Source organism: Cimex lectularius, unplaced genomic scaffold (assembly GCF_000648675.2).
Source record: "Cimex lectularius strain Harlan isolate CLEC.00 unplaced genomic scaffold, Clec_2.1 scaffold28, whole genome shotgun sequence".
NCBI classification, from domain to species: Eukaryota; Metazoa; Arthropoda; class Insecta; order Hemiptera; family Cimicidae; genus Cimex; species Cimex lectularius.
The window spans coordinates 971562-980573 of record NW_019392712.1 but is presented as its reverse complement, the minus strand read 5'-3'; positions in this window follow the sequence as shown (position 1 = coordinate 980573).

Below are 9012 nucleotides of genomic sequence, written 5' to 3'. Positions count from 1 at the left end.
TGTATCTGATTTGAGTGGAAGTAGGTAGCTCCTTGTTACTGATGTAAGTGGAGGGTTTTTCAATGTAAATGTATACTGTATTCATTTTGGTGAGTTTGGTTCATTCAGTCTTGTTCCCCACTTTTGGTACAAGTCTTTGATAAGCTAAAGGTGTTCTTCGATGTTAGAAGTCCCTTGGGTTTTCGGGTTAGAAGAATGCAGTGTCATCATCGGTGGGTGGTAATGTTGATGTCGGGATGTATCTCACGATCTCTAAATAATCATTACTTAACAGTCATTAAATATTACACATGTAACAAGAAGGCTCAATGCAAATAACCTTAGGGCCCGGTACCGAGCTTACCACAGCTCAGAAAATGGTCAGGCTTCAATTCACACGGGCACATATGAATTGAACATTGGAAGATTGGGAACGAGTTGTCTTTACAGATTAGGTGAGAATTGGCTTCAAATCTTCTGATGGGCGTAATTTCATATGGAGACGCTCTGGAGAAAGGTAAGCCCCCATGCTGTATGGTTCTTCAGGTGGCATTCCATGGTTGGTCATTGATGTTCTGGGGTTGCATTTCCTAAGACGACGGCGGTTGTTGTGCGAGGAAGATATTTAACTTCGCAAAGCTCTTACAAGGCATAATCGAAGAACATGTAGAGCCAATTGGCCCCAACATCGTTGAGAGATTCTTGCTAATGTAGGATAATGTCAGGTTCAATAGAGCACGTATTATGGATGACTACCTGAATGAGGATGGAATGAGTACTTGGTATGGTCAGCTCGAAGTCCAGATTTCAAACAATCGAACAGATTTGGGACCAACTTAATTGACAAGTACGACGTCGAAACCCATGTCCTAACACCCTAGAAGAGTCGAAAACGGCTGTTCACGGTGAAAGAATTCCTCGGGATTTTACTAGAAATTTTTTCGAAGGAATGTAAAGGTATGTAATGTGACTCGACATTAAAGGGTATTCTGTATGCGTTAAATGTTGTTTAATAAATTAGGGCTTTTCGCCACGTACGAGGTTTACAGAAAAGGCACTACATGTCGGATGTATCCCGTGTTTTGAGAAGGCGGTAGAAAATTCTTATAATGTAAATTCGTTGCGTAAAATCGAGTCAATCTTTATCAAATTGGAAAACGTATTACGTCTTGTTCTTCCATAAATATTCAAAGCGATGGTAAACATTAAAACACATTTCAAAACTGAATGATGAATTCATTATGCCGTTTAAATATGCAAACGAGCTTTGCAGGACGTTCAAAGTTGCGGTTGATAAGGTCTTTTGGAATTATTCTAAGAGCTTGCAAATTTTTTCCCCTTGCCCTTCTCCGTTCAAAACACATAATATTGAATAGAGATTTATAAAAACGTCTCGAAGAAAATATGAGAAACACACAATTATTGAAGGAAGCGCTACTCGTTAGAATTGTAAATGCAATTTGTCTCCAGACATTTTCAACTTGCCTAATGTCGCTTTTTGACTGCTTTTTCCTTCATCTTTTCTTTGGCTTCTTTTTCTTTTTTTATTGGTTTATAGGAATATTTTCCTATCCATTTTGTTGTAAAATGTACAGAACATTTTCCCCCTCACAGATGGAATGAAGATTGTCATAAAAACAATTCCACCTGGGTGACACAAAATCAAATTGATTTTAAAACGGATTAGTTTCTTTAGAAAGCTCAGGATGTTCTCAAGTGACAAGCGTTTCTCAACATTCTAACTGTCAATGACGAATGTTCAGCTATAATAACTACAGTAGTGTAACTATTGGGTTGTCCGGAAAATAATGCAGGATTTTGGTATTAAACAAAAAAAAAGAAACTAGTTACTTTAAAGCAATGTTCTTTAATCAAAATAATTTCCCATACTCTCAATACATTTCTCCCAACGTGTTGGTAACTTATTAATTCCGTCTGAGTAGAATTCAGAATTTTTAGAATTGATAAAGTCAATAAATGCATTTTCCAGTTCCGTTTGATTTTTGAATATTATGTGTTGTAAGTAGTGTTCCAGGTGTCTAAAAAAATGGTAGTCAGTAGGCGAGAGGTCCGGAGAGTAGGGTGGGTGAGGCAAAGTTTCATAGCCAAGCTCCAATAATTTTTGTGACGTTACACGTGACACATGTGGTCGAGCGTTGTCATGCAACAAAATGGGCCCTTTCCGATTGACCAAAGAGGGCTTCATTACTGCCAATTTCTGATGCATGGTATTAATTTGGTTACAGTATGATTCAGCATTGATGGTTTCGCCAGGATTTAAGAAGTTGTAGTGTATTAAACCAAATGAAGCCCACCATACCGTAACCATTACCTTTTTTTGATGAGTTGGGGGCTTTGGAGCTTCTCCTTTGTCGAGCCACTGTCCAGAACGTCTAGTGTTATCGTAGAGAATCCACTTTTCGTCACATGTAACAATTCTGGCCAGAAATGGGTCATTTTTGTTTCGACAAAGAAGTGATGCACAAACATCAAAGCGCTGATTTTTTGGCGATCGTTTAATGAGTGTGGAACCCAATTTTCGAGTTTTTTCACTTTTCCAATCGCCTTGAGGTGGTCAGCGACGGTCGTTTTACTGACTTTGAGTTGCTCTGCAAGTTCTCGAACAGTTGTTTTGGGGTTTTCTTCCACCACTGATCGCAGAACATCATCATTAAGAGAGGAAGGCCTTCCACGACCTTCTTCATCTTCAAGGCTGAAATCTCCCTCCCGAAATTTTTTAAACCACCTTTGCACAGTGCACTCATTAACAAAACCCTCGCCCCAGACTTGGTTAATGTTTCTAGCCGTTTGGGCTCCGCTTCGGCCGAGTTTAAACTCGTAAAAGAAAATCGTACGAAATTCTCGCTTTGACATTATAAGGATGACTGAATTATTTCCAAGTAGCGGAATGCTACAGAGGTAAACAAACAATATCATTTGGAAGAGGATTAATAAGTGTTGACATTCATACAAATGAGTAATCCTGTAAACGTAAACAGAATATTTTATATAGATTTTTTTTAATGAAAACTTAAAATCCTGCATTATTTTCCGGACAACCCAATAAATAACCCAGAGGCTCCTCATTAGAGGACCACACGCATCTCATCTTCAATGATTCATTAAATGTTACTAAATTACTTCTAAACACGATAAACTGTCACCAACAATGTATCTCCTTCATTAAATATACTTGCCCTACTCATAGTTTAACTGCTTCATTTAACTACATTTAAGGACAGTTGAAGCAGTTTTAAGTTCTTAACTTAGTCTTAACTATGGATTTTCAAATATGTACAAGTTGGGTCTTTTCTACTATATTAGAAGGTTTCCGCTGCATTCGATTTTATTAGCTTGGTTTTAATTTATTTCTATGCATAATATCCTGATGTACGTTTATGATGTTGATGAGAATGATACTCTTTTAGCTCTTTGTATTTTTTCTAGTTCAGTTTAACCGACCCCCGGATCTTCTGTCCTTGGTTATGTCTCTATTTAATGGTTACTTCGCATTCGAATATAATATGGGTGGCTGTTTCTTCCTTCTCACTACATAACCTACAAAAATCTGGTCAATGTTGGTTATACCCATGGAGGTGTTTTCTCAGATTCAAGTGACTGGTCTATCACTCTGAATTTTCCCCCTGTCTAACTGTAACAATTTGCCAGTTTTGGTAAGCGTTTTTTAACCAAATGAGTTTACTATGACTGACACCACTAGAGTTCGTTCATTTTTTCTTTTCTCAGAGATTGAGGAGTTTATAGTTGATATTGTTATCAAAATTATGGGTTCTGAGATGGTGAGATGCGGTCTGGTGTGACGTAGGTTTTAGAAAAACATATTTTCTTTATCGTGCCAACGTTTCGGTCTTTATTGAGATCATCTTCAGGGCTCAAAGTGTTTGTTTTCTGCGTAATTGTGCCATTCTTGTGTGTCGCGTTGAGTGACTCTCATCTCACGATCTCCGGATATCATCGACTAACGGTCACTAATCACCACACATTATGGGTTCTGATAGAAGCGTGTCTTGAAAACGAGGGTTAGGTATAACCAAAGGGCTGCAGCATTTTTGCGTACTGTACTTTTCCTTGTACCATAGTTCTGTTTGATCGATCCTTCTTTTGGTAGAGTCATTGATTATAATTGTTGCAATTCCTTTTCCTGGGTCTTCTTAACATAGGTTTTGACTCCGGTGAGCGGTTGCTTCGCTTTCTAAGATAATAGGGATCGCAGCTTCTTCTTTCTTATTGCATAACCTACAAATGGGGTCATCATTGAATTTAGCCATGTTGTGTCAGTGTAACCTATTTTAAGATTTTCTATGAGACAAGCATTGATAATCATTTATTTCTAACAAATTAAGGGCGGAATTTTCCTTTTATCGAGAAAATGAAAAAAATCAGTTGGGTGGAATTTTTTGCCTGTTAGTGTGCCAGTGTGTATATATAAATAGGAAACATGGTCGTTAATGACTTACGCCTCAAATTGGCTGATCTCATCACTGGATTTTGTTTTTCACGATAGTGAATTTTCATTTTTTTTAAATATTTTCAACGGTTTAAAGGTTTACTCAATCAAACCAGGACGTAAACGTGTTAGAATAATCATTAGCCTATCGAAAATATTCATAGAAGTTGATACGAACAATACCCCTTTTCCCACTAACCGTACCTCTGGGAAATAAAAAGAGTTCTCTGACCGTCGACTCATTTGCAATTCGCACAGTATTGTTATTATTTTTTTGATAAAATTTTATTGTTTAAAACTGCTGTACGTTTATTTCTAATGCTATAACGTGTATGCGTGTTTAACACGTGTTTTCATTAATTGTATAGTTTGACTTTAGGATTTAGTTATGTAGGTTGATGTACATCATCTGGACCATTATCACTCATATTTTGGATCATCATATATTCGAAGCTTGAAAAATTGAACAATAAGAAAAATATAATGGCACTAGATGTCATATTTTATGCAGGTTGCAGTCAAGGTAAACTGTTAAATTTGATTGGATCAAAGGTCATGTCGTGACCCGAGTGGACGAATTGGCCAAAGAAGCCACGGTTAATGGAGCAGATATAACGGAGATGGTGGGGTTTGCTATTTGGTTTAAGACGCAAGAGATAAGTAATGCTTTCTATGACTCAATTTGTCGACTAAGTACGGGCCAAGCCATCTATAACGTTTCTCGTACTAAAAGATTCTCCCTTATGCGAGAAACCAAACTACAAAAACCTTGTAGCAAGTAATCATGATTTTCCAATTTCAAGAAACCTTTGATCAGCTTGTTAGTATAAAATTATTGGGTTGTCCGGAAAATAATGCAGGTTTATGGTTATAAAATAAAAACAATTAAATAAATTATTTTAAACATGTTTTATTAATTAAAATATTCTCCATTTCTCTAAATACACATAATCATCCTTAACTTGCCTGTGGCTTTGCTTCCTCCTTTCAAACAGTAGCCACTGAACATGCAGCACCCCTTTTTGAGCAGAGTCTCAACCTGCTTTAAAAAGACTCGTCGATGTCCGACAAGATCTCTTCACTAACGAAGAAAGCCTACAAAAGCAACAGGGTCCTTTCAACAGCTTGTACTCATTACACTGATCGCTCACTCGATATCCGAATACTTATTTCTTAACCAACTTCAGTTCTACAGCTTCTCCCGATGAATCATTGCAAACTATTTTAGCCTTAATTGTTTAACATTTCCCTCCTTTATTCCCTCTGGATCGAGCATTCTGTACATTTTAGGTTTTACACATGAAATTGATAGCGAAACACCATATTTTTGAAATGATAAAGTCTATCTTTTAATTGTGAAGAATAAAAGTTTGAAAGATAACGAGGAGAAAAAATCCAGATATACAAATAACATTGGTTGGCGTATAAAATGGACAAAAGAACAAACATGGTCTGTTTTTGGAAATATTCCCACACATACAATATAATATAAAATATATACAACAGTAAAAGCCACTTTTATTTCGATTCCTTGTCTTTTATTGTAAAATTTGGATACTTTAAAACTTTATTAGATATGAAATGTAAAAGGTCGTTCGTAAATTTCAATATTGGGAAGAAATGTTTTCGCGGATATATCGTTCCGTTATATCTTCCCAAGGAGAATCGGAAAATAAAAATCCAGCACTCGCCGATTGCCCCGATTTATTACGGAATGATAACGTAATAATTATAATTATATTTATCTGTCTCCAAGAAGATTTTGGTGGGGGGGCGTCGGTGGCCATCGGTGCTCGTCACTGTAAGGTAAAGGTCCCGGGTTCGAATCCAGCAGCCCTGCATTCTTACAAATTGGCTTTTTTTTTCAAAAACACCGGCACCCTGAGGGTTCATATGACCTCTGCTGTTGAGAACCCTTGTTAAAAAAAATTTGGTAAGGTTGATTTTAGTACAAAACAGAAAAGAAAACAGTATTCCAAGGAATAGATAAGAAAGCAGCAGGCGCGTTATCCCGTGTCAAGATGAATACGAACGAGATATACCAGGTGATTCAAAAGTAGATAAATGGATAGGTAAATGCAATGTAGAAAAATCTAGAAAGTAGAGAGATAAACTGACTATGGGAAAACTCAACGTGGAACAAATACTGAAAAGAAACCAAAAGACAGCAGATGCAAAGGTAAATATAAAAATTAAACACTTATTTAACGATTTCTCAATTACACAGGTATACAATGCGTAAGTGTCCGGAACGGTAAAGGTCAAAAACACCGGCACCTGGAGGGGTTTATTCATTTTTACCTATGTTAATAAAATTACAATTAAATAAAAGAGCTAAAATAAAAAGAAATTTTCATTGAAATTCCTTGGCTCCATATTGAGTTAATATTGCTTATACAAAAGGTTTGGTGATAAATGTATTTGTGTTAACTGATTCTGGAGAACGTATTTATAAGCTTGAGAGTATAGTAGAATTAGAACTCAATTGGATTAATTATTTGTATAGTTGTGTATATGTGCAAAGGGTTATGGAGGAATACTCAGTACTCCATCACCCTACTTGAGCTGATGATGGGTACCATGATACAAGAGAGTTTTGGGTAACCAAAAGGCAGACACATTAGCCAGAGGGAGATCCGCAAGACCAAATCAGATACAATGATATGGTATGTATGGCTCCACAAGTAGTGAAGAATCTGGATCAATTGTTTTCTGTACAAGACCAAAATATAAGCGATCAAACTCTTTATGAAAGTACACCTCATTCTTTCAAGCTGAAATACATGCCATCAACACTTATGTTAGAAAATCTTAAAAGGGCTTACTGACATAAAATCCTCATAAGAACGGATAACAGCTATTAAAGCATTTCTTTGTATAAAATCACATCAAAATTAGCCAGTGAATGGATCCAAAATTTCCAAAACCTGGGAAAACACAACATGATGACATCTTGGGTACCAGGACTCAAGGGAAATGGGGGGGGTAATGAAAAAGCAGTCATACTTCCAGAGGATGACTGCAAGTCCATTATAGGCCCTGAACCTATACTTGGGATAATAAAAATGAACAGAATTCTCCATCACAGAATGGATCTAAAAAAGGCAAAAGGAGAAGTGGATAATTTTAGAGATGCTTAGCACAGTAAGCTTATGCAAAAACAACCCTCACCAAGACTGGCAAATTCACTGCTACATTTAGAGAGGGCTAAAATCAGGAAATTGATAGGGCTAAATACTGGTCACTGACCAACCTAGAGGTTCCAGACATAGTAAATTCATGCTTAAAGAATCTTTGTCAAAACCAGCACATAGTTATGCAGGGGAAAATTTAAAGGGAGTAATAGGTCATTGGCATCTGAACAAGCTTCTACACAATGTGGGTATATTCAACAATGACCCTATTTATAGGTCAAGCAATGAAGAAGAAAACCAGCCACCTATATCGTCATCAAATGTAAAGCAACCGCTCAATGGGGACATAACCTGGGATACCGAGAAAACCAAAGGAAAGGAATTGTAGTAGCAACAGTCAGTGACCTAGTATTTCTTATTGTATTTCAGAAGTCTGTGTTTACATTTTGTCTTTTGAATGATGGAATACAAAGTTAATTTGGTTAAAAAATACATTAATTTATATAAAAATAAACAATTAAAAAATTTCTGTCTGCAAAGAAGTCACCAATATCAGATCTGACATTAACTGTGAGTAAGCTCTCTGTACTCTTCGATTACTCTGTTTTCAGGGGTTTTTTCTTTTATTTTACAGCCTGCTCCATTTAAGATTACAGGCTTTTACAATTATAAATATTGCAGGATAATTTTTAAATTACAACACTAAAATTTTCACTTCACTTCACTTTGGTCACTTAGGTGGCAATTATTATTACACTTTACCTATTTTTTATTTTATTATTATTACATTTTTCCTAATTTATTGAATTTTTTTTTTCAAAGTCTACATTATTAATAAATTTACAAAAGTCTTTATTGTGCTCTTTAAACAATTCTAGTATTATTGTAGTCCATGTTCTTCCTTAAGTTATAATTGATCTTATGAGTTGTGTTCTCGGAGATTCATGCAGTTTGTAGTGCAGTATGACGTGCTCCCATGTTTGTGGTTCTCTTGTCGTGCACTTGCATAATTCATTATCCTCCAGTTTAAACCTGTAGAGCTATTTCTTGCCTTTACTGTTGTTGCTCAGTACTTAGGTCAGCTTATAGAAATACAGAATGCCTAGCACTTTCCGAAATACAACCAGCAAAAAAAATTTTTTTTTTTCATTTGACATCTCTTGCTTTTTTTACTTATGTATAAAGTACACGAAATAATGGCTGTTAGCAATAAAAACTGTCATGATTCATCAATATGGTCTTTCATTTGTCCAAGACAAGCGAAAATACAAAACTTGAAAAATCCAGCTGTACTACTCCTAAAAAACTACCCCCTTTTTTACGTTGTTGCACACCCCTTTTCTTGCACATATTAGCTCTCAGTAATTTAAGTTAGTTTCTCTGCTCTAACGATAATGGTGGTCAACAGATGATGGTTATTAATTTCTTTGT